We start from the raw sequence: 27321 nt of genomic DNA, 5'->3' as shown, positions 1-27321 counted from the left end.
TACTGAACCTGCAAGACCCTTAAGATCTTACGTGAATTATATCTTTTTGTTCTATTTTGTTACTTATAATAAATAATTCCTTAAAAAGTATCTGCTACCCGACACTCTTTGGCATGTGTCTTATCTCGGTTGGGGCTTGAGTAGATCAGCAAGATGGAGAACTAAAGTCCTTAACACATCCCAGTGTTTGTTAAGGGAAATCCATTATAAATTCACTGGGTGGTGGCAGCGTGGTTTGAGGGAATTTATGGGTCTGCTGGGACTAAGGGCCAAGGCAGGGCTGCTGTTTGGCTGTTTGGACTACAAGAGATCACCGCAGAAGTATATTGCAAATCACGGCTGATTTTAAGGTTCTGCTCTTCCACCGTTCCGTGAATAGCTCTGATTCCATCATTGTTGTTGCTATTGTCAGCCTTCAAGTAATTTTCAGTTTCTGGTGATTTTAAGATGATGATGATAATAATAATAATAATAATAATAATAATAATAATAATAATAATAATAATAGATTTTATTTATATACTGCCCAATCACTGGGAATCCGAGCGGTTTACAACAGAGGGGATAATAGACAGTTCCCTGCCCACAGGCTTACAATCTAAAAGACACGACACAAAAGGAGAAGAGAATGGTGAGGGGGGGAGGGGATCAGGTCCAGCATTCTTCTCTCCCTCTGAGGCCTGGACCAAGGCAGATGGACCGGAGGGAGGTTTCTGGGGCTGAGAGTGTGTGACTCACCCAAGGTCTCCATGGGGAATCAAACCCTAGCCTCCAGAGTCATAGTCCAATGCTCAAACCACTAGCCTTCCCTGGCTCTCAGCCATGATTTTGTCATTAGTGGTGCACATGTCCCCATGGTTTCAGAAAAGCTCCTTTCCAAGCACCCTAGTTTAGCACAATGAAATATCCTGATACCTACTCTTGCTACTGATATTTGTAGGTGCCTGTGCCAAGACATTTATCAGTATGGCATGTGCTTGGTTTGTGTGGGACTTTAAATTATAACATTCACAGATTTGATGAAACTGAAATAGATTTTGAATCTCCCACTGGTTATCAGTAATAAGATCAGCACACCAGTCAGTAGTTCAGCTGGATGAGCCATTTTACACTGGGAAATGAAAGATGCTGGCATATTCATTGGGCTGTTTCTAGGGCTACTGATGAAGTTTGCCTTAGCAGGATGAAGTGTTTTAACAAGCCCCAAATACAATGGTGACTGGTGGCTTCCATGTTACTAAGTGATTCAGCTCCAGGTATTAGCCTTATGCTTAAAGTAACTATCCAAGGTTCTGAAACTACTTGGGAGATAAGGGTTCAGCAACTTGGGTGCCAAACACACTGCAGAAATAGTCCAGTTTGAGATTGCTTTAACTGCCATGGCTCAATGCTAAGGAATCCTGGAAGTGTAATTTGTGAGACATTTCGCCTTCTTTGTCTTAGAGCTCTAGTGCCACAATAAACTACAATGTTCAGGGTAATCGAAGCAGTCTCAAACTGGATTATTTCTGCAGTGTGTTTGGGACCTTGAGTAGCTTTTCAAAGGTTCAAACAAAAATGTGATTTCAAAACCACACTAACATGGAAGCCACCAGCTGCCCCAATGGTTCCTCTATCTTGGATTTGGATCAGAAATGTAAGAGAATGCCTTCTGACCATCTCCACCATTCTTGTGCATCCCACTCATTTTTTCTTTTCTGAGATCCCTTGAACCTCAGTTAGGGGCTGGAAGTAGAAGGTTCAAGGTCTGAAAGATGTGGGGCTCGGTTTCCAAGAAGGACCTTCAGGACACACCTTCACTAATGCTTGTATCTATCTGTGCAACCTTTTTACTGTCCTTCCCTCTTGTTCCATCTCCTTTTGGCTAAGTGTAGGATTCCAAGGACACAACATGGTGGACAGGTGAAATTACTCAAAGAGCCATTATTGTTTTCAATTTTTTTTTTCAAAAGTTCTCTGATAATATTGACCTATTCAAACTGAGTGTTGGCGGTGCTCCCATTCAGGCTGCCTATTGTTCAGGTCTTTAAACAGAGGCTGGATGGCCATCTGTTGGGGATGCTTTGACTGAGAGTTCTTGCATGGTAGGGGCTTGGACTGGATGGCTCTTGCGGTCTCTTCCAACTCTACAATTCTATGATTCTATCTCAAGTTTCCAACCTTCTCCTTTCTTCTTGCTGTAATTTTGGAACTGAACAACTCTTGCTAACATTGTCCCACATGTAAGGAGTTGTGATGACCTAAGGATCTGAGAGACCTAGATGGGACTAAAATAAACACTGAATGGGATTGCTGATCATTCTGCATTCCCCTTGGGCTCTTTCTACTTCCTGTCCCTATGGACAGAGAATGAGTCCCATCGCAAAAAGCAGTCAACAGTCATAATTTCCATCTCGTCTCATGCTGTGTTCCTATTCCCCCTTCCTGTCCAACTATCCAGAGAATGGCTCTAATCCAATCAATGTTTTATCACTCCAGAGTTAAAGCCATCAGCCATTCCAGATCTCTTTTTGTCAATACCATGGGGAAATTATCAAAGCCTTTGTTGTACCATATGGAAGCATCAAGCATTGCTCAAGGGTATGGAATAGGATATAAATATCCAACCCATCTCCAGCTACTTGTGTGCACAGGGGATCCTGCTCACTCTCTCTCTCTCTCTCTGTAAGCCTCATATGCTGTCTGAGCCACTCTCTGTTTTGCACGAACCTCTCTTCAGGACTGGTAACTATTGCCCTCTTTAACTTCTTATTCCTCTCTATCCAACCTTCCACACCTATCTTTCTGAGAGCCTTGCATGTTTCTTAAGCATGCACTGGTTTTGTATGTTTGTGTGCACCTTTGCACACACAATAAAATAAATAGATAGATAGATAGATAGATAGATAGATAGATAGATAGATAGATAGATTCCTTCCTTCTATTTACTGAAACTGGAGTGATCTCTGCATCTAGTGCTTGCATAAAACAACATTTTTTTATTAGTCAACTGACCATATCAACAATAAAGAGGAAAATATCAAAATACTTACAAACTGGACAACTCCTAAAACTCATATAAAATTAGCTAGGGGGTTAAAACACATAAAAGTTAATAAAAAACAAATTTGATAATAGAATACAAGATAAAATATAGAATAAAATATAGAATAAAGAAAGCTAAAACAGGTGGGAGTGAAGGAAATCAATAGGGATGTTTAAATGAACTCATCTCCATGGCATGAAACCCCATGTTGTGTGATAAACTCATCTCTCAAATGAATAGCTTGTACAATAAATTTTGCGATACAACGCACTAAATGTAAACTCCCCTCAGAAAGGAGGTGGGGCAGTTTATCAATCGGATTGCAGTTGGACATTCTAACCAAAAATGGCTGTAAGAAATGGGATCTCTCCTTCTCATATATGAAACAATCAAACAGGATACATACAATGTCATCTACAGCTGAAGCACTGCAAATACATGTTCTTTCATGGCAGGGTATTTTTTGGAACCACCCTGATCTTACCATAGAATTTAATTGCATACATAGGTGAAAAGATCCATGAGGTTATCCTCTTCTTGCAATGTCCCCAACACCACCTTTTAGGTTAACTGCCTCCCCTTGCCCAGAATTACTCTTTTGCATGTTAACTGCAGCAGGGTTGTCCCTCTCATTAAGCAGAGTGAGGTAGTTGTCCCAGACAAGAGATGGGGAAAGCAAGATGGGTTTTCAAGAAAATATATTTGCATCAAGCTAGTCTGCTGCTTTTGTCCAGAATCTTGCTGGCATCCTGTGTGCATTTGGCTGACGCTGGATAATCTCAAATAGAGCAGTCTTGCTTAAACAATTGTTGGACGGTGAGTCAACGCTAGGAAAGTAATTCTTTATTAATTTTCTTCCTGAAGGAAGGAAATGACTAATTTATGCAATAATTCTACACTTATCCTGCTCAAAATTTGTATGTGGCTGTTTGGTGTGGAAAATATTATTTGTACAGAAATGTGTGAAATCCAGGGTTTTTCTCATTGGAGTTTCTCAAAACCTGAAATATTTTGAATATTCTTTTCATTCCTATTTAACACTAAGGTAAATTTAATTGATTCATTGGTTTTACTCAATGGTTAGTCAGGACTAACAATAGAATTTTGAACTTAGGTTCCTTTTCTCACACATGTTTTCTTTCAAACATCCCAGCATCAAATCAGGGCTGAAATGTTGATCACCAAAAGTCACCTTGTCCTTCCTTATACTCTAGCTACAGAAGAGACAGAAGGCACAGAAATAAAAGTAAAACGAGGAACCAGCATTTAAAACTTTACAAGAGCCAGGCATCTGCCAGATCGTGTCAGAGCAATCCTCATTTTAAAACCCAAAGCTTGCAAGGTTGTTTGGTTGTTAGGAAATAAATGTGCTAGCATTTGTGTGTGCAGGTACTATGGAATGGAAAAAAGAAACTTTCCTAGCTTTTAAAATGTTAATAGACTCTCCAGTTAATGTATCAGGGTCTTTCCTCCCTCCACAACTCTTTCAAATGTTTGGAACAGTTGCTTCAAAGAAGGACACCTGAAAAAAGATGTTGGTGTATGCAAGTGTAGGTTTGCTGAACTAAAGCACTAAACACGTTGGTCTGATATCATCCATTCCTTCTGCATGTCTATCATTTCTCAAGTTAACAAAGGGAACAACATCTCAAATTACCTTCCTGACAAACAATAATCACATTGAATTATTCATTTGGTGCTTTTCTGGGGTATTCCCCCCCCACACTTTTCTTTCTTGCATTTTTTGCACATACATTTAACAGCCTTCACAGAAAACGAAGCAACTTGCCTCCTGACACAACAAGCACCAGCCATCTGTTCACACAACCATCCTCCTCCCCATTTCCTTATAAAAATAACCCAAACAGAGCTTCTGACCCCATTGATGAGATTCTGGGGAACAGTAGTTGTGCATGAAGAGGCGCTCAAGACCCAGTGCTTGGATCCCATTGTTCCCATCTGGGGCGAGGGAGAATTTGCTTGAACAATTGATCTAAATACCAGGAGACACCCTGTCTTGCTTTAATGTTGATACCCAAGAAGCATATTTACAGTACAGAGTCCCTTTCACAGTACACAGATTAGAATCCAAGTCTTGTGCCCTCTTGTGCAACCTCCTCCTCTCTGCAAGTCATCCAGAGCTGGAACATCCTCAACAGATGGCTGTCCATCATCATCTGGTTAAAGATCTCCTTTCAGTATTATTGATTCCATTATGCAACTGTTCTTGCTATCAAGATGTTACTCAAAAAAATTTTGAAAAAATTATGGTTTAAGCAAAAGCAACTGTAGTCTCTTGTCTAGATGTTTGGGGACAAGAATGCCAACAATTTGTCACTACTGTCTCTTCTGGTCAGGGCCAATGACAGTTGTAGATGGGAAAAAACATCTCAAGAGCCACAACTGCCCACTGCTGATTTATCTGCTCTTATTCGATTTGATGTGCCTGTTTCACATTTTATCTAATCTTATTTCTTGAAAACATTTCATTGAAATCCTGCGCAAAGGACACAGAATATTAAATTTAGACTCAAAGAGTTCTAAGTGAATTGAAATGTGGTGCAATTGGATATACAAACAAATGTGGCATTTATGATTTACAATGTACTCTGCACATCTGCATGTGCAACACACACTGGCATGCCATGTTCTAAGTTACTTCATGCTCTTCTGCAACCTGACTAGTGAACTGAATAGGGAATTTGCACATCTTCAGGTCACTAACAGGATCTCAGGCATAATTTTACTTTGTTAGAATGGCTTGAACATGTTGCCCTGAGTAGTGTGTACTGTCTGTATTATAATTTATAGTGTTTGCGCCATTAGAGTATCTCCTCAGCACAGCATAAATATCTGCATTCAGAGATTGCTATTCCAGCAATATACAACCCCCCATGCAAACAAACAAACAAATAAACATTGTGCAACACTCTTACTCCCATTGTGCAATCCATAAACACAGTATGCTATATTTCTGTATGAGCAACTTGATTGGCCAAACCCAAAGAGTTTTCACCAATGGGGTATTCCTGCAGGGCAGGGGGCTGGACTGGATGGCCCTTGAGTTCTCTTCCAACTCTATGCTTCTATTATTCTACCACTGTCAGTGGAATACATCTCTTTTTCCAGGGTGAGTAACTCACTCCTTGCGCAGAGCCTAACTTGGACAAGCCTCTGTCTGTCTATTTGCCTGCCTGGTTACAAAAATCCTTGCATGTGACACAAAGACCTTCATGGGAACAAAACAAAATTATTAGCCAGGTTTTAGAACTGATCTGCCAGTTAATTCAGGGACTTCCTAAATACATCAGATTTCTGTAGGTTTTACTCCAGTTATGAAGCAGTTTGGACCAAATTGATTTACACTGATGGCCCAAACATTTTCTTATGAGTTAAGGACTGAGTGGAAAACTTCAGGTTTTTCTTTTCTTTTCTTTAGATGCTGGTTTGGATCCTTTTTGCATGGAATTTGGTGTGAAACAAATTTTGTACAAAACAAACACAAATGGTAAATACTACCAGCTCAACTTTTCTCTCACTGACATTGTAAGCAAAATCATCAACATCCCCCTAAGTAACACTAAGTAACACTAGGTGTGTGTGTGTGTTTGTGTGTGCAATGTGTTCGCATCAGCGAGAAGGATAAGCTAGACCTAGAAGAACTGTAGAATGAGATTCTTCTCCATGTGTAAAGTGGCTTTTACACATCCTACTTCCAGACTGTCAGCTTTCATGGCCTAATTATTTTTGTTTCAGATTCAGCCTTCTACAATGACGAGAAACCCAAGGGGAGGGTCATACAGGACACATCTATACACTCCCATTACGATCCCCAGGCTTCATTAGTTAGACAGATAAAAGTGAATTGTTGAGCCCAAGCTGACTTACTCTATGCAATTTGGAGAACATACAAATTTAGAAGCCTTTTATGCTCTCTGGTTGGTAGCTCTGGGATGTTTGATAACTTACAGTGGATGCAAGCACAGTGAACGGTTACACCCTAGTGGCAAAAAGTGTGAATTGCATGATTCAGGAAATCTCTGGTTCAAATCTAGCCACAGCTTTGGGATAGTAGCACTGATCTATGACCTGAATAGACTAGAAAGCTGGGCCAAAGCTAACAAAATGAAATTTAATACAGAGAAATGTAAGGTACTACCCTTAGAGCAGAAAAACAAAATGCATAGATATAGGATGGGGGACACCTGGCTGAATGAGACTTATATGTGTGAAAGGAATCTAGGAGTCCAAGTAGACCACAAGTTGAACATGAGTCAACAGTGCAATGTGGCAGCTAAAAAAGGCCAATGCAATTTTAGGTTGCATCAATAAAAGTATAGTGTCTAGATCAAGGGAAGTAATAGTGCCATTCTATTCTGCACTGGTCAGGCCCCACCTGGAATAATGTGTCCAGTTCTGGGCACCACAATTCCAAAAGGACATTGAGAAACTGGAGTCATGTGTCCAAAGGAGGATGACTAAAATAGTGAAGGGTCTGGAAACCATGAAGCCCTATGAGAAAAGACTTAGGGAGCTGGGGATGTTTAGCCTGGAGAAGGGAAGGTTAAAAGGTGATATGATAGCCCTGTTTAAATATTTGAAGGGATGTCATATTGAGGAGGGAGCAAGCTTGTTTTCTGCTGCTCCAGAGAACAAGACCATGAACAATGGATGCAAGCTTCAGGAAAAGAGATTCCAGATCAATATTAGAGCTGTTTGACAGTGGAACACACTTCCTCTTGACTGGCGGAGTCTCCTTCCTTGGAGGTCTGTAAACAGAGGCTGGATGGCCATCTGTCGGGGATGCTTTGACTGAGAGTTCCTGCATGGTAGAATGGGGTTGGACTGGTTGGCCCTTGTGGTCTCTTCCAACTCTATGATTCTATGATCTACCTTGCAAGGCTGTTGTTGGTTATTGTGTGAGATGTGTGTTTAGTGCTCCAAACAGTCCAAGCTGCAGTATACCTGCTCCTGTTTGTTCTGTTGTTTTGTACATAAGGGCATCCCGACATTTTGCTGTCTGAAGTGAACATTAATGCTGTGTTGGATATTTATTCTAACTTGTGAATTTACTGAGAAGTGGGAGATGAAGAAAAGAAAGGGAAAGCTATAGAGGGGGAGAGTTTGTGAAAATTCCTTATTAGGGATGAGGATTAAAGTTTCACTTACGGTGAAAAGTGGCCACCAGTTCTTCTATTAATTTTTGACTGTTAAAATGTCCTGGAAATGCTCACAGCCTAGGGAGATTTTCCTGGAATACCCATATGGCCATGCAACAGCAAAAGCAACCAGAAGATGCTCAAAGATGCCACCCCCTGATGTACTCACTGGTTGAAAAATAAAAATGGACAGGACAGGAAGGAATTATGCAGAGACACTGGAGTGTCCTTTTTGCATTATAGTTGGAGTACCTATGTGTGCAAATATAAACAGGATTCTTGCAACCATTGTTTTTGAATTATTCTGAATCCTCCAGGAATTCATCCAGTCCAGCATTCTTTCTCCAGTAATGATGAAACATAAACTACTGAGAAGAGCTGAGGAAATTGCTCATTCTTCTGTCCAAGGTGGCAGATATTAGCTTTGTCAGGACCTTGACCAATCTTCCAAATCCAAGAGCGGCTTTCCAATGGACCCAAATTAAATTGGCTCCATTGTCTTGGTCTATCAGCGATAAAAGCTGGTTTGCAAAGAGGGTGAGATGTTATTGCTGATAGTGTTAATGAAACTGTTCTTTGAGGCTGAAGCCGTGGGAGGTATGAGACAGAAAAATATATAACTGAAATCTCTCTGATGACCTTTCTATCGCCGCTAACTATGATCTTGTTGAGCAAGCTGACCATTTTTCAAGCAATTTTCAAGTGAATATATGCATTATTTTAAGACTGTGTGCTATTCCAGCCTCCAAAACTGAACAAAAGTTGCAGAGCTGAATAGAAATGGATGCGTGTGTCCATATGTATGTGCTTTTGTGTGTGTGTGTGTTTTCTGGTATGTTGTTGTTGTTTGTTCAAAGAAAGAAATCAAAACCAAAGTAGAAGAGGAGGCAAACTCAGCTGGACCCAAACCAAAGTGAATATTTGCACATCCCCTGAGAAGGAAAATTGCTGAGCTCTGCCTGGCTCTAATGGCCTGTAATTTGCTAACATGCCTTGAGGCTTGCAAAAAGGCACGACATACATCATGTCATCATAATAGCACCTGTCGATGTGAAATATACAACCGCTGCTCCTTTCGGGATCCTTGACACAGAACCTAGTTTGGAGAGGTAGAATTTATTTTCTTTGGAAATTGTGCTTGATTCCCACCAGCCTCCTCCTCCTCCTCCCTGCCTCCCACTCGCCTTCCTTGTCTCTCCTAAGTAACCTGCTAAGAAAAGTTGGCACCGGATTCCACTGGCCAGACTTCCGATGGAGCTGGGGGCCACTTGGTCTGTCATGCCAATTGGAGCTGGAAACGGAATAGCCTCTCAGACTAGACATTGGTTTAAATTAAATTCAGACAGAATTAGAGCCATCCCTGTTCAGGGGAGCTTTATGCCAAATTAGAGATTTTTAAAAGAGAGAGAATTAGGCTCAACAGAGGCTTGGAGATGCCAGTTCCCTTAAGTTTCCAACATCTTTTATCACCTTGTATGGGAAAGACAAGCTACAATGGTCGGTATATTCTTTTTAATTATATAGATAGCACTGCTTGAATCAAATTCAGGCAGAGGTCCTATCTGATGCTGTTAGAGCATCAAGCTCTCCTTTGCGCTGTCATTGTAACCCCTGGGATTCTCTAAGGAATCTTATGCGGCTTAAACTCTTTGGAAAGCCCTTCTACCCACAGAAGGATGTCAGAACACATTACTCAGTTTAAAAACATTATTACTGTAAGTTTTTTAGTAGCAAGCAGTTCCATTCCTACACACCAGCCTCATAGCTAAGTGGCCAGGTAATGCTCTAAATACAGGGGACAGAGGCTGGAATCATGTTAGGGACACATATGCATATGAGTATGGCTTACAGGCATGCATAGGGGCTCGGCAGATGTTTCTCCTCTGGAGAGATGCTGCAACAGCTAAACCACATGGTGTCCCTCCGCTCCTAAGAGAACCTGGTTTTTCTGGGTTCTTTTAGGAACGCACTCCTGAAGATGTCAGAGCGCCATTGGCACTCTGGCACATGTCAATGACATGAGTGCGGCACCACACTTGCATCATCATGGCGGCCCCCATATGGATGGGAGGCCGCCATGACGCCGGTGTCATACAGACTAGAGTTTGGGAGTGTGTGGTTGGTGCGTGCTCCCAAACCCTAGAATCACCGGGAGGATGCTGCTTCGGGCCCATCTGTCTTAGGCCTTTATTTGGACAGCGTGCAGGGCATTATTTTGGAAACCTCTATTCAACATCCAAAACCTTCCCTCCATGGTCATGTAAACAGCCATTGATCCTTGGGATGTTCTGCTGCTGTGGCATAATGTTTGGGGGCAAAGAGGGAGTTGAGGGGCAACTAAACTGATATAATTCTGAGGAGAAAAGATAGGAGGGTGTATTCTGTCTGTGAGTGCAATCCCATTTCCTTTCCCCTTTAAGCCACACCAAACCTTTTTCTCAGTGTCTGAACTACCTTTCCTAGCTTTATTGTTTTCTCTAGTGACCCATGTCTTCTCATTATGTAGCCAAAGTACAACATGCCATGGATAAAATTAAATTGTATAAAAGGCACTCATTGTAACCACATCATGTCATCCAGTCTTGAAATCCATGGGATCAGATGATGATGAGAGGACAATGTAGGGAGGTAGTTCAGACACTGAGAAAAAGGTTTGGCTTGGCTTGAAGGGAAAGGGAAATGGGGATGCACTCACAAACAGTGTAAATCTACTGTGTGGATTTACAGCACTATATAAATAAAGTATGACAATAACAACAACAACAACAACAACAACAACAACAACAATAACAGACAGAATACAGTACACCCTCTTATCTTTTCTCCTCAGAATTATATTCCAAAATTGGGAGAATTCATATGGCATCTGTCCAGGGTTTTGAAACAAATATTCTGCTGTCTGTGCAAGGTTAAGACTGCAAAACACATACTAAAGTGCATTTTAAACAAAACTGAAGACTACAGAATACATGCTGCAGCACATTTTTAAACAATGCATTTTTCAGTCCAAAGGGACATGTTATTAATGCATTTGTTTGATAACTGTGAACTAAACATGTATGTATTTAACTGTCCAGTTTTTTAAAAAAGGGCTGCACAGAACCAGGTGGAAACTTGGAAAATCTATAGAAACAACTTGAACAGATAGATTCATCACTATTTCAGATTTACTGATGTTCTAAGTGACTGGATAACACTAGTTAGAAATTCTTGATTTGCCCCCCCCCCCAAAGTACTTATTACGTCACTGAAAAGAGGCAGCACTAGGATTTGATCAGTGTGTCAAATGCTCTAAGAAGGGAAGAAAGCAAAAAAAATAAATAAATAAGGAAAGCAAAAATAGTTTTCAAGATCAAATAAATATAATCATTCTTTTGTGGACTTAGCTCTGAGACTAAAAGTTGGCCCAATTAACAGACTCCTGAGAATGTCACTTTTCCAAACCTGACAGAATACCCCTCATTCACAAAATATGAGAAAATCTTATCCTAACCATTTGCTGCAGTTGATGAAATATCAACTAATCATCTAATCAACTAATCATCTAGCAATAATATGAAAAGAGCATCCTTGCTGAATCTCACAAAAAGGAGATTTGGGGCGACATCAAGATTCTTCATCTTCTTAACACCGACTTTTCTAAAATGATATTATGGGTGTTTGTTTCGGGGTTTTTTCTTGATCCAAGAACAACATTTTGTATCATCAAGAAAACAACTCTATGATGTATAGTTTTAATGAGACTGTTCTTTCTCCAATTGTTCTGGAAATGTTCCTCTTGAAGCCTCATGGGACCAATTTTGTAACCTCCTCAACTGCTATGCCTTATTGCTTGCTTCATTTCAGTAAAATTAAAAGCACAACTTAATTGAGTCATGTTTTGTGTGCTTTATTTTTCAGATCCACACACACTTTTCACATGGTTAAAGCAACTGCTGCTTCTTTGGCTGCTCTTCATTTTGACTCTGAAGCATCTGAGATGTACAGTGGAAACATTCCCCCAAAGGCAACAGAAAGAATGGAATTCAATTAGGTCAAATCTTTGCAGTTTCATAAATGGAAGTAGGACAGCCAGTTCTGGGTGGGATCCAGGCACTGACTTCTTTGAAACCAGATGAGATTTAGACCTGGTTAACGATAGAGGGGACACAATTGTTTCAGCTTCAAGGTAACATCCATGTCAGCTGCAGCATGAGCACACAAACACAGACACACATGCACCAGAACACACATGTGTTCTCCCACACAAATGTTTCCACATGCATACACCCTTTCACAACTTTCAGACACGTCTCCATAGAAGTACACAAACAAAGCCTCCCATCCCCTAGCAATTTTCACTGATATTGCTGTTTTATCTGTTACTTTACTTGTCAATCCTTGAAACCTGGGGACAAATTCTCTCCATCTGCAGCCCAGCTAATTAGTTGATTTTTAAAAAATGAATTTAAATTTTTTTTATAATAATAATATTATAATAATAAAATTTATTTGTATCCCACCCCTCTGAGAACAATCGGGGCGGCTAACAAGTTAAAAATATACAACATATCACATCCCTGGTACCCTCCCCCCCTTATTTATATCCCAAGAAGAAACAAGAGACTCATCTTCAGATGCTCAAAAGATAGTTCTTTTATCAGAAAACAAACAGGAGTTTCAACCTGTGTATGGACTCAGTGGCTCAGCAGTTAGGATGCTGACTCTGAAGACTGCAAGGTCCGCAGTTTCAGACCCAAGTGCCATGTGACAGAGGGAACTCCCATCACTAGTCCCAGCTTCTGCCAACCTAGCAGTTCAAAAGCATGTAAAAATGCAAGTAGATAAATAGGCACCACTTTGGTGGGAAAGTAATAGCATTCAAAGCAGTCATGCTGGCCACATGGCAATGGAGTCATCTTTGATAATGTTGGCTTCCGCAACTTAGTAACAGAGATGAACACCACAGTCTACAGTTAGACTTGACTAGACAATCACGACAAAGGGGAAACCTTTACCTTTTGCCTATGCTCTTAGGTAGGAGTGGAAAGATTGGCCGGAATTCACAGTTGTAGTTATGAATGTATTATCTACAGTTATGTATTCACAACTCATTCATAGACACGATCTCTATGTATTCAATAGAAGCTGAATCCAGACAAAATGGAAGTACTTATGGTATTGGCTCCAAACCCAGGTATCAGGATACAACCTCCAGTCCTGGAAGGGGTCACACTCTCCTCAAAGGACTGTGTTCTTAGTCTGGGGGTGCTCCTAGATCTGTCGCTTCACATGACAAATCAGGTGAATGCGGCGGTCAGGAGTGCCTGTTATCAGCTTCGGCTGATATACCAGCTGCGCCCTTTCCTGGAAGTCAGGGAACTTGAGACAGACATGCACTGGTATCCTCACACCTTGATTCCTGCAATGCGCTCTACATGGGGCTACCCTCGCCCTTGGTCCAGAAACTTCAATTAGTTCAGAATATGGCAGCCAGACTGGTCCCTGGTACATCCAGAAGAGACCATACAACACCGACCTTAAGATCACTCCACTGGCTGCTCATTAATTTCCGGGCCCAGTATAAGGTGTTGGTTATCACCTTTAAAGCCCTAAATGGCTTGGGTCCAACCTATCTTCAGGACCACCTCCTTCCATATAATCCTCCCCACACACTTAGATCCTTGGGGAGAAATTTGTTACAGCCTTGTAAAAGGATCTTTTCCGACAGGCCTTCCCTGAATAGTTTCCAGCCACTAGAACAAATCTAACTGCTGAACTCCGACCTCACCTTAATCACGGTCTATTGTTTATTGTAATAATTTTAAAGTATGTTTTAATTCTTACATTGTATAATAGTATACATCCTTGGAGACCTTTAAGAGGGCAGTTAAGATGGATCTCTTCTGGTGAGCATACTCATCTGATCTTGTATAAGATACACGGATCAGGACTGGAATATCTTTATGCCACTGTCATTTTTGATACTTTGTTTTTAATTGTTAAGTGCTTCTATATTTTATTGTTATGCTTTGTATTTGTATTTTTATACTAGGTTGTAATCCCACCTCGATCCCCCTGGGAGAGGCAGGAAAATATAATTTATTTAATTATTTATTATTGAGGGTTTTGGATTATATATTTTTTAATCTTTGTAAGCTGCCCCGATTGCATTTTGTAGAGGGGCGGGCTATAAATAAATATGAGGATAATGATGATGATGGTGGTGATGGTGATTATGATGATGTAGGGAATATGTATGGATCGTAAGTATCCCAAATTCTCACATACCAGGCAGCAGCCACTGTGAGCAACAGGTTTCTCTTCTCCAGTCAGTTGGGATACAGCAGATGGATATTCCCACCCCACTTCCATGCGCAGTCTCCTGTGTGAAGGGGAATGGTGGCAGGCATCATACTTCAGGATGCCACATTGGGGATCACTCATGGGAGTGGGATACATCAGTCCTAATAAACAGAAGAAAAGATGTGAAGTCAAAGGCTTTCACGGCCGGCATCCATAGTTTTTGGTGGGTTTTTCAGGCTATGTGGCCATGTTCTAGCAGAGTTTATTCCTGACTTTTTGCCAGCATTTGTGGCTGGCATCTTCAGAAGATGCAGAAGATTCTCTGAAGATGCCAGCCACAGATGCTGGCGAAACGTCAGGAATAAACTCTGCTAGAACATGGCCACATAGCCCAAAAAACCCACAAAAGAAAACTATAGAAGAAAAGATCTTCATCACTTGCAAAGGATCTTTCCCTGTAGGCCTGTTGTTGAAAAGTCAAAAATGAAGGAGCCATCCTAGCTTCCCTAGAGAGGAACTTCCAAAGTGTAGGAGCAGCCACAGCAGCCCTTTCCCACATTCCCACCACCCATGGCTTTGAAGGCAGTGAGATAAAGTGCCTCCCATGCAGATCTTAAAGCTCGAGCAAATTCAAATGGAAGGATATCATAGAATCATAGAATCATAGAATCATAGAGTTGGAAGAGACCACTAGGGCCATCCAGTCCAACCCCCTGCCATGCAGGAAATCCAAATCAAAGCATCCCTGACAGATGGCCATCCAGCCTCTGTTTAAAGACCTCCAAGGATATGATCCTTGAAATACAGTATGTTGGATTTAGTCCTCAGTATAGGATCCCATTCTTGCTTTCTTGTGTGTACCATATACATATTGTGATTTTAAAAAAAAGCTATAATTTTAAATCTGAATCATTTCAGGCAATCAAAAAGTAGATGTGATTTGTGCAGAGTGGGGTGGATAGAGTGATACGAGTGCTGTTTTATTTTTCTCTGCCTCCAAAAGTACAAAAAAAACCCCACCCCTCCCTCTAAGGAGATTAAAAACCTCATTAAAATAATTTGCATGCGCACAAAAGTGTGATAGCATCATCAGGCTTTCTGTTGATATCTTAACAGGGCATTAAATGTCTTCTTTCTACCCTGATCCTTGGATAAACGTGTGTGGGTTGTAACAGTGTGTCAACATGACCTGTGTCATTATGGAAGGGAAGCTGTGAACAAAAGTACAGAATTTGTAATGCAGAGGCAAGGATAATGTTGCCAGGGAATATATATATATATATATATATATATATATATATATATATATATATACCAGAACTCCATTCAAGTGAGAGAACTTTTGATGAACATGCCAGCCAGTGAAACATGCCCTCCTCTAGGATATTCCATTCCAACCTAGGAGTTGAGATATCAACCCGTTAAAGTTTTTTCTTCCATTTATTTGACACTTTTGGAAGCCATGGAGTTCCCCCAAGCATGTGGATGCCTTCTGCTTGTTTCTTAGTACTGTTTTGGTCCAGTTCTCCCCACCTAAGTTTATTCTAATGGGGCATTATGACGGAATATTGCAATTTTAAGCTTTTCTGATAACCTTTCAAAATCCTAAAATGGCTTGGAACAAAGCTGTCTGACCCTGATCAGGCCTTAATATCACGATTGAAGGTCCTGCTCTCTGGTCAGGGTTTTTGTCTGCTGAATTCCTGGAATGTGGCCTTTTCTACAATGGAGCCACATCTCTGGTATATTTTTGTTATTAGTCATAGCATGAGCCCTGGAACAAAATATGGCAGTGACTATAATTTTTGAATTCTATGAAGAAATGTAAGGTACAGCACTAAGGGCAGAAAAATGAAATGCACAGATATAGGATGGGTGACACCTGGCTGAATGAAACTATGTGTGAAAGGGATCTGGGAGTCCAAGTAGACCACAAGTTGAACATGAGTCAACAGTGCGATGTGGCAGCTAAGAAGGCCAATGCGATTTTAGGCTGCATCAATAGAAGTATAGTGTCTAGATCAAGGGAAGTAATAGTGCCACTGTATTATGCTCTGGTCAGGCCCTACCTGGAATATTGTGTCCAGTTCTGGGCACCACAATTCAAAAAGGACATTCAGAAAATGGAGCGTGTCCAAAGGAAGGTAACTAAAATGGTGAAGGGTCTGAAAACCATGAAGCTCTATAAGAAAAGACTTAGGGAGCTGGGGATGTTTAGCCCGGAGAAGGGAAGGTTAAGAGGCGATATGATAGCCCTGTTTAAGTATTTGAATGGATGTCATATTGAGGAGGGAGCAAGCTTGTTTCCTGCTGCTCCAGAAAACAGGATACGGAACAATAGATGCAAGCTCCAGGAAAAGAGATTCCAGCTCAACATTAGGAGGAACTTCCTGACAGTAAGGGCTGTTCGACAGTGGAATACACTTCTTCCTAGGAGTATAGTGGAGTCTCCTTCCTTGGAGGTCTTTAAACACAGGCTGGATGGCCACCTGCCAAAGGGAATGTTTTGATTGAGATTTCCTGCATGGCAGAATGGGGTTGGACTGGATGGCCCTTGCGGTCTCTTCCAATTCTATGATTCTATAACTTGTCTTCTCCAAGATCTTGGCTGGAATTCTGTTGGTGCACTGCATGTTCATAAGTGGCCTTATGTGTGCAGGAAATAGAATTGTGAAGATGAGTAACATCTGTACTCAATGGCGAGTTGCTTCTTCATAAGCATGTAGCAGAACCAGCAATGGGATTAATGTAAGGGGACACTAATGAGGGGATTCTGGTGTACATAGGGCACTCCCAGTATCCATTGGTTATCAGTAGGAATGTTTCACAGGCAACATGTCATTGAATCCCAGTGGAACAATTACATCTGATGTCACAGCAGCCATGAATTCACTCCAGGTTAAAGTCTAAACTTTCAAGGAGCCATTCTAGATGCTGATCCTACCCCCCACCCCCAACAGACATAATAATAATAATAATAATAATAATAATAATAATAATAATAATAATTGTATTTCCCCACCTCTCCCTGAAGATCAAGGCACAGTTACAACCCGATAAAAACACATATAAATACAATCAATAAGATACAATAAAGCCAATCCGATACATCACATCAACAATAATAATGCCAGATAAAAACTAACTTATAGTACAATAGTTTTACAACAGCAGGATTGCACACAATCATTGTCAAGGATTAATGGATGGATATCCTAAACAGGATCGGATGGATAGGCCTGCTGGAAGAGCTCCATCTTGACTGTCTTCTTAAAAGCATCCAAGGTGGTAACAAGACGGATCTCTTCCAGCAGGCCATTCCACAATTTAGAAGCAGCAGCAGTTCTTTTATTGCTAGGAAAGGTAGAGGGAAGAAGGAAAAAGGAAGACTGCAGGCTAGATGCATAGACTCAGTTAGGAAGGCCATGGGCAGGGATGTAGCCAGGGGGGCCCTGTGGGGTCCAGATCCCCCCTTCTGTTAGATACAATGAATGGTGTGTGCCACTGCGCTGCCACACCCAATCCCCATTATAATGGTGGCACTTAGTCTGGACCCTCCCCCCTTCCCAAAATCCTGGCTACATCCCTGCTGTGGATCTGAATTTGCAGGACCTAAGCAGAGCACTGGAGGAGAAAAGGTCTTGGAGATGTTTCATCCACAGGGTCACCATGAGTTGGGGTCAACTCAAGAGCAGTTAACAACAAAACAACCACCATGGTTGAGGTCCTGCATCAGAGACTACAATGTGCAACTTTACAATGACAAAACTACACCACTGGACATGATACTCAACCATGTTAGTGAATTGTCAATGATGTGCAATAGGGCACCACGCAGGACATTGTGCAATGGTAGTCCCCACTATGCCATAAGACACATTGTGGATCAGGACACATTGTGTGTTGTGTCATGTTGTGCATAAGAACACATTGTGCATAAGAACCATTATACAACAGCCACAATGGTGGTTCCATTATGCCATGGTCCCAATGGCATAGCCTCATCTCCCCTCCTCTCCTGAAACTACAGACTGCAGGGAAATTCAACTATATCTAATCATAAGTTGGTTTCTCTTAACCTGATTCCCAACAGGATGCCATCCCATTTATAATATGGTTTAGTCTATTTAAGTTATTTTATTGTTTTAAATTGGTTTAACTTGTTTGCACTGATTATACTTGGATACCAAGAAAGAAAGAAAGAGAAAGAAAGACTATAGACAGAAGAAGGTAGCAGGCTCATCCTTTTTGTGTGAGCAAAGTGCATTGCAGAGCAATGGGGGAGGCTGTGGGGCTTTGCTTCCTCCTTCTTTGCATGTAAACCAAACCTCAGAGAGAATGATTGAGTAAGCTCTAGTCTAGATCCGAACCAGTATATTTCTTTCAGTCACAGCATTGCAGTCAATTAGCATACAATACACCCAGAGCAGCTTTAGTATTTAACATGGATGCAATATTGAGAATTTATAGTGGCTCATGGGCAATAACAGCATTTAAAAGCGACTCTGATGAGACACCATGGATATACATTATGCAAATTTATTGCACAGTTAACATGATTCCAATGGCACAAGTTGGCCCTTTTAAAAGAAGTTACAATGCACTTAGAAAGCAGAAATGTGTGACCCATGCTTTGGCTTTCTTCTTTTCTTTTCTTTTTTTTAAACAATTAAGACATAGAAAGTTTGTGTATGTGCATGTATAGAAAGCAGGCCCAAGACACTTTGCTGCCTGAACCAACGGACAAAAAGTACAGATACAGAAGCTGACTGACTTAGCAGCTGGAGTTTAATTCAACCATATTCAATTAATTCAACCTGAGGGCAGTAGATCTGCTTAGGGGATACAAGATAAATAATCTTGTACATGCAATTCTTTACTCAAGAGAGAAAAATGCTCAAGGAATGGATGGGGGGGGGACATCTGCTACTTTCCAGTATTAGTTACCTGTGAACTTACTCTGTACAATGGTGGGTCCTGTGGGTTGTCCACACTGGCAGTTTAGATGATGCAGGACACGAAACCAGAATGAAATTGACACAAAGTGGTTTCAGGGGCTAAAAACCAAAGCAAAAAGAAGCTCCGATGCTCTACCTTAACCTAGAAAAATGTGCATCATCACACATGCATATAAACAGCACAGTGCCAGTATGGGACTGTGGGAAAGCAAAAACACAAAGTTATCACAGACAACGCAGGTCACCAATAATGCAATGGATATAACTAAAACATAGACAAATCAGACAGTCCAACAGGGGGCATGAAGTGAAGGGGATTGTACATTTCGCCTGCATCATACGTGGGCGCCTTTTACGTAGCTTTCAGCTTACCCTGAAAGCCACGCAACGGGGTTGCAATGGCATGTGCACATCATGCACGAGCCCCATTATTTTCAATGGAGCTCGAGCATATGCGTTATTGGACTTATGCGGAGAAGCCTGGAATGGATCTCCCACGTAAGCCAAGGGTGCACTGTACATATGCTTTATATCTTTTGAAACTTTAATTCAGTTTCATCTTTGGAACACACTAAAAAATTGGCACCTATGATTCCCTTACACTAGCCCCTCTATGTCTGTTGATTTGTGCCAGTGATAAGATTCTACTATTTTAAATAATTATTATGTGCCTCAAATGGGTGCTGAGCCTCTGACTTATAGTCACCGACTCAAAGGGTTTTCCTAGCAAGATTTATTCACAGAGGTATACTACAACCTTCCTCTGAGGCTGAGAGTGTGTGACTTGCCCATGGTCACCTAACAGGTTTCTGTGGCTGAGCAGTGATTTGAATCCTGATCTTCCAGAATCTAGACCACACAGTGATTCTTATTAATAAAATTTTAGGACTACCCATGCTAGCTGGTTTTTTCTTTTATAAGAGGTTTTCATACAAAGTCTAACTAACCGAGTAAAGGTAATGGCAGCTTTTCTAAGTGTTATGGAGTTCTGGGGAGCACCTGTAAATCCTAGGATCAAGCAGAGGCAACTCTACGCTATATATTTTTGACAGCCCCTATCCACCAAGATCCTATGTGTTTACTTGTAAGGACACAGCCATATGCTTCTCCAGCATTGCACACTGGCCATGTTGGTTTCCCCACCGCAGCAACAAGTGAGTTTCAACAGAATGAGAGCCGTTGTGAGACGTTCCTCCTTCCACAGTGACCATAAGAAGACATCTGCCAATGTTACACCATCCTGATAGGATGCGAAAACTCAAAATCTCTTGCCATTGACTATTGTGATGGATGCTGTAGGCCAAAAAAATATCTCTGAGGAAATAGATGTCCATCCCAGTCTAACTCTTTTACAATTACAGATGTTCCTCTCCTTTAGACTTTATCTTCACAACTGCCATGTGTAGTAACCAAGACCTGAGCAGGGCTGTTGATGATAATAATGTGCTGTTATCACTTAAAAACAAAAACAAATGGGGCTGCTTTTAATTCTATTGATAGTTTAATCATGCTTTAACTTTTATATGATGTGTATTATTAGCTGCATCTGTTTTAACCTTTGTAAGCCATCGTGAGTCTCAGCGCTGCAAAAAGAGCAAGATAAAATAAAATGAAATGAAATGATGATGATGATGATGATAATGATAATGATAATAATAATGAGCAGGGCACTTGAAATTCTCTCTCATTCATAAGCTGAAGCCAACTTGATGACAAAGAATAACATCTTTAGCAGAAGTATATGCAAAAGAGGCTTCTCAGTGGTACATATTCAGATTCTTATGTCTTGGATTATTCTTTTTAACTGATTTAGCTTCATTTCTTTCTTTGTTTTTTTAATATGATTCTTACACAATAAAAAAAAGAAAGGAACATAAAAAGAAAGTGCATGATAGGCTCAGCAGCACCCAATAATTCATAGTACACAGTTATAATGCTGGGATCATGGGCATTCATCCAGTCCAACCTTCTGCTTCTGAGGCAGAGCTGGGATCTCTTTTCCTGTTGCTTGCATCCATTGTTCCAGGTCCTGTTCTCTGGAGCAGCAGAAAACAAGCTTTCACCATCTTCAGTATGACACCCCTTCAAATACTTAAACAGGGCTATCGTATCACCTTTTATCCGGCTTTTCTCCAGGCTAAACATACCCAGCTCCCTAGCTTTAGGGCATGGTTTCCAGACCCTTCACCCTCCAGTTTCTCAACATCTTTTTGAATTGTGGGGCCCAGAACTATTCCAGGTGAGGCCTGACCAAAGCAGAATAGAGTGGCACCATTCCTTCCCTTGATCTAGACACTATACTTCTATTGATGAAGCCTAGAATTGTATTGGCCTTTTTAGCTGTTCTACCTGTGGTCTACTTGGACTCCTAGATCCCTTTCACATGTACTGTTGTTAAGCCAAGTGTCCCCTATCCTATGCATTTCATTTTTCTGCAGTAAGTGCAATACATTACATTTCTCCCTGTTGAAGCTCATTTTGTTTGTTTTGGCCCAGCTTTCTAATCTATTAGAAATCTATTCTATGCCTCTATTCCTTCATCCAAGTCATTGACAAAGATGTTGAATAGCACTGGGCCCAGGACAGAACATTGTGGCACGCCACTGGTCACTTCTGTCCAAGATGAAGAGGAACCATTGCTGAGCACCTTTTGGCTTCAGCAGGTCAACCATCTCAAAAAGGTTGGAAACACCAGTAGGCTGAGGTGAGGCCTATCTTTGTCCCTGGCTCTTGCTAAGCAGAGTATTAGTGGCTTGTAACCAGGAGCTTTGGAACTGTTGGAGCAGACGATGTAATCCAGACTCCCAACTATCCGGAAACATCAAGGACAACAAATCCCACCTAATCTCTGAGTAAATTATGAGAATGCACCAGTCTGTGGCATTAGGATCTTTTGATTTCTTTTCCCGGTTTGGCTGAATTGATTTGGGTCTATATGTTATACCTTCTACTTGTGTCTGAAGAACAAGAGGGTTCTTCATGAAGAGTGATATTCTTTTGCTATAGAATTTCCTTACTTAAAATAAAGGCTTCTTTTTTTAGAAAAAGTACTCTGCCATTCTTGCACTCCTTTTTCATGTGCATTAGCTTGGCCCAGTTCTTCTTCACAGACAGGAAGGGAGGTATCAGTGGAATTCCCCAGCAATGATCTGATGCACCGCTAAAGTGGGAGGAATTGATCATCGGGTGGTGGAAGAGAGATTTTTTTGATGAAAGGTATTCTCAAGGGGTCCCATCCAAGTCAGACAGAAGAGTGAGGGGGACCTAGAGAACCCTCACATAGTCACAGTAATGGTGAAGTTTGGTGGGGAGGCACTTTGAATACAGACAAAGAAAAGTGTCTGGTTTCCCTCTTGGGAGAGCATTTTTTGTTCTAAGTCAGGATCTGAAGAGTTCTGTGTGCTTGTGGTGGTTGCTGTTTCATGTCAATTTCCCAAGAGTGGTTCGACAAGGAGGGCTACTTTTTGTGTGTTGGCTGGCAAGATTTCTTTAAAAAGTGTGTGTGTGGAGGGGTCTACCCTATATGTAACCTCTTTGCAGCTGCCAGCAGCTTTTCCTCTTTCTCCTTGAAGGAAGAAAAGGGTGGGAAGGAGGAATAAATGATAGAATCATAGAGTTGAAAGAGACCACAAGGGCCATCCAGTTCAACCCCCTTCTGCCATGCAGGAACTCTCAATCACAGCATCCCTGACAGATGGCCATCAAGCCTCTGCTTAAAGACCTCCAGGGAAAGAGACTCCACCACAATCTCCAAGTAAGGAGTGTGTTCCTCTGTCGAACAGCCCTTACTCTCAGGAAGTTCCTCCTAATGTTGAGGTGGAATCTCTTTTCCTGGAGCTTGCATCCATTGCTCCGGATCCTAGTCTCTGGAGCAGCAGAAAACAAGCTTGCTCCCTCCTCGATATGACATCCCTTCAAGTACTTAAACAAGGCTATCATATCACCTCTTAACCTTCTCTTCTCCAGGCTGAACATCCTCAGACGTTCCTCATAGATTTTTATGGTTTCCAGACCCTTCACCATTTTATTCGTCCTCTTTTGGAAACGCTGTTTCCTTGCCAAAAGGTAATTAACATCACAACAGCCCTGTGAAGTAGTTTAGAATGAAAATTATTAATTGGTGGGGAATGTAGAATGGAAAACAAATATCAGACTATTTAAAGTAATTATTTTCTGTGTGAATTTGACTTAGCATTGTTCTCTTAGTCACGTTTGACAGACCAAAAATTAATAGCAGGTTTAGTTGGCCAGGTTCTGGCATAATTTCAGTACTTACTGCCTCTTCCAAAAGCTGCCAGAGAAACCTAGTCAAGGAACGTAGACTGGCCCACTTTGGAACAGACCTTGGCCCCAGACTTTTAGAACTCTGAATGTGGAGGATGGTGTTAAACAGATCAAAGAAAAGTTCTTTTTTGACAATAATTTTCAGAGGTTTTCAGGAATTATAGTCCAAAAATGCGTTGAATGAGAGTTCCTGCATGGCAGGGGTTCAGACTAGATGGCCCTTGTGGTCTCTTCCAACTCTATGATTCAAGGTTGTTTAAGCACTGCTGACAGGTGATAAAGACATTTAACACAGGTGAATGTATTAACATCTGTATGCTGTAAAATGTCTTTGCTACTTGGAGTGGAAAAACGAAATGCATAGATATAGGATGGGGGACACCTGGCTGAATGAAACTACATGTGAAAGGGATCTAGGAGTCCAAGTAGACCACAAGTTGAACATGAGTCAACAGTGTGATGCGGCAGCTAAAAAGGCCAATGCGATTTTAGGCTGCATCTATAAAAATATAGTGTCTAGATCAAGGGAAGTAGTAGTGCTACTCTATTCTGCTCTGGTCAGGCTCCACCTGGAATACTGTGTCCAGTTCTGGGAACCACAATTAAAAAAAGACATTGAGAAACTGGAGTGTGTCCAAAGGAGGGCAACTAAAATGGTGAAGGGTCTGGAAACCATGAAGCCCTTTGAGGAAAAACTCAGGGAGCTGGGGATGTTTTGCTTGGAGAAGAGAAGGTTAAGAGGTGATATGATAGCCCTATTTAAATACTTGAAGGGATGTCATATTGAGGAGGGAGCAAGCTTGTTTTCTGCTGCTCCAGAGACTAGGACCCAGAACAATGGATGAAAGCCAGGAAAAGAGATTCCACCTAAACATTAGGAGGAACTTCCTGAGAGTAAGGGCTGTTCAACAGTGGAGCACACCCCTTCCTCTGAGATTTTGGTGGAGTCTCCTTCCTTGGAGCTCTTTAAGCAGAGGCTAGATGGCCATCTTTGATTGAGAGTTCCTGCATGGCAGAAGGGGGTTGGACTGGATGGCCCTTGGGGTCACTTACAACTGTATGATTCTTTGAAACCAATTAAAGTTCAACCTCAAGGTGAACTCTGGAGGGTTGGGAATCAAGATGAGCAGAGGGGATGGAAATGAGAAAACCATTTAAACAGTAGTCAAAGAGAAACATGAAGAGGAACACACAGACAACCCTGCATTGATGAGTCCCTCAAATTTCTTCCATCTTGGCACTCAGCTGTATGTGAATGGCCTGGACTCCAGAGCCTTGATAATGACTTCCACCAAATGCATGAACTCTGGGCATATTCCAGAGATAATGAGCAATTAGCTAACATTTGTAAAGGGCTTTGAAGATGATAAGTGCTGTGTAAGTGTTAAGTATTGTTATTATCAGGGTGGATTATTTGCCATAACATTAGAGATGTGTCAAAAGGGCTCTGCAGACCTGAGGGAGCATCTTACACAAACATAGTAGAAAGTAGAAATAATTTGAGGGGAGGGTCTCTGTGTGCCAAGTGCTTGCAAAAACAAGGAGAAGGGTAAGAAGAAAAATCTTGCTGATACTCAGGTGAAAGAGTCTGGAGATTAGTTCCCAGGTCTATGAGTAGATATACATTGGAGACACATAAGAACATTATGGTTCATTTTCCAATGTTGTGCATAGAACCTTCTCCAAATGGGGTGCCTCTCCTTGTGTCAGTAAGCTCCCATCCCACCAGAGACACTTTTGCCTTTGTACAGTTTTGATTTTGCTTTTTAATATAATGTTGTTCCTTTAAAAAAACATTATTAGATAGAGAAGGGGCCAATTGAGAAAGAGAGCGAATTGATGATAATGTTTGAAAGAGGAACTTGGGATAAAGGAGATCAAGCTTCTTCCTTCAAGAAATGTTCTATTTGGAAGAGTCCTCACTAGACTCTGTGAAACAAGAAGCAGAGACAGGGAAACTCAAGTTCAAAAGTTGCACAAAACCTTTCAACCTTTAGATGAAAGTAAGGAAACGAGAGAAATTTGATTATCCAATGTGCATCTCCTCATTTTAATGTGGGAATAAGCAATTTGAAGAACGGAACACCTTTCAGCTCTTCTCATTATGTGCTTTGAAGTCATTTCACAATTATGGCGGCCCTAAGGCAAACCTAGCATGGGGTTTTCTAGGTAAGATTTGTTCCGAAGGGGATTCCCACTGCCCTCCTCTAAGGCTCAGAGAGTGTGGTTAATCCAGGTTCACCCAATGGGTTTCCATGACTAAGGTCCAAAACACAATGCAGAAATAATATAGTTTGAGATCGCTCTAACTGCCCTGACTCAATGCTAGACAACTTTGGGAACTGTATTTTTGTGAGACATTTAGCCTTCTCTCTCATAGAGCTGTGGTGCCACAATATACAGTTCCTAGAACTCCCTAGCACTGAGCCAAGACAGTTAAAGCAGACTCAAACTGGATTATTTCTGCAGTGTGCTTTGGACCCAAGTAGGGATTTGAACCTTATCCTTCCAAAGCCCCAGTCCAATACTCAAACCACAATTTCTTGCTCTCACAATTTCATTAGCAATGCGAAAGTCTCTTGTGGTTAAAAGTTAAAATAAAAGTGTATCCCTTGTGATTCACCTGTTTTCCCCTCTCATAATGGAATTCCTCAAAGACATGTGCTTCACCTATCAGAATTTCAGAATTAATATTTATTTTTCAACAATCAGAACAAAATGTAGGTGCAAGTTATGTCAGTAAAGGAAGCATATGGCCCCATACAGATAGGCCAAAATAAAGCTGCTTCGGGTCACTTTGGAGGTATGCTGTTTAAATGATGTATGCATCCTAAGAGTCTGGAAGCTGCACCAAAGTTGTTCACCAGCCCTTAGGACTGGATCGTGGCTTTGGTGCAGCTTCTGGACTTTTAGGATGCATGTATCATTGAAACAGCATACCTCCAAAGTGATCTTATTTTGGCCTGTCTGTATGGGGCCATATTATGACAAAAATGCATCATTTATCATTTAGCCTCATTTATCGTTGCAGGTCATGAATGAGAAACAAATCTTTTCTTTTAGTGGGCTAATGCAATTTTCTCCCCTTTTCCACATCCAGTCAGTGCTTATGGCTTCCATGTCAGCCAGAAAATACAGGCGCTTTACAGACCACCTGAAAGGACGGTCTGAAAAGTGCCTTCATTTGCTGCGCGGAGGAGCCTCAGCGGCCATACTGCGTGGCTCCTCCGTGCAGCAAAAAGAAGCTGCAAAATGCAGCTTCTTCTTACGGTGTGCTAATGACATTAGCGCCGCGCAGCATGCAGACGCTAAGCGTCCGAGATGTCAAAATGGTGGAAATTAAAGGTGTTAATAATAAAGGGATTGAATTCAAATCTTCGGCCTTTGCAGATGATTTAGCTATCTACCTAGAAAATCCTATAATAAGTATCAAACCTTTATTAAATGAATTAAAAGAATTTGAAATGATATCTGGACTTAAAATAAACAAAAATAAAACTAATATATTGACGAAGAATTTGAATAAAACCGTAGAAAAAGAGATGATGGAAATTTCTGGTTATAATATAACAAAAAAAGCTAGATATTTAGGAATAGAAATCACTACAAA

General features: G+C 41.1%; 1 protein-coding gene and 1 long non-coding RNA gene across 4 annotated transcripts in view; one reads left to right on the top strand and one right to left on the bottom strand.

Moving 5' to 3' along the window:
• The window catches only part of FLI1 (Fli-1 proto-oncogene, ETS transcription factor), a 782157-nt gene that overhangs the window by 76803 nt on the left and 678033 nt on the right, over positions 1-27321 (top strand). The window lies entirely within an intron of this gene.
• LOC121934639 overlaps positions 12053-27321 on the bottom strand; it is a 67330-nt gene continuing 52061 nt past the window's right edge. Inside the window, exons 1-3 of one of the 3 annotated variants that reach the window (XR_006104650.1) lie at positions 19417-19573; positions 14455-14630; positions 12053-12311 (exon numbers count right to left, since the gene is read on the bottom strand). This is a non-coding gene — a long non-coding RNA (uncharacterized LOC121934639). Of the gene's footprint in view, positions 12312-14454; positions 14631-19416; positions 19574-27321 lie in introns of those variants that run through there. The other 2 variants (XR_006104649.1, XR_006104651.1) reach the window with 2 other exon arrangements.

This window comes from Sceloporus undulatus, chromosome 6, assembly GCF_019175285.1.
Source record: "Sceloporus undulatus isolate JIND9_A2432 ecotype Alabama chromosome 6, SceUnd_v1.1, whole genome shotgun sequence".
Classification (NCBI taxonomy): domain Eukaryota; kingdom Metazoa; phylum Chordata; class Lepidosauria; order Squamata; family Phrynosomatidae; genus Sceloporus; species Sceloporus undulatus.
The sequence above is the reverse complement of the archived record's forward strand: the minus strand, read 5'-3'. Positions and strand labels throughout refer to the sequence as shown.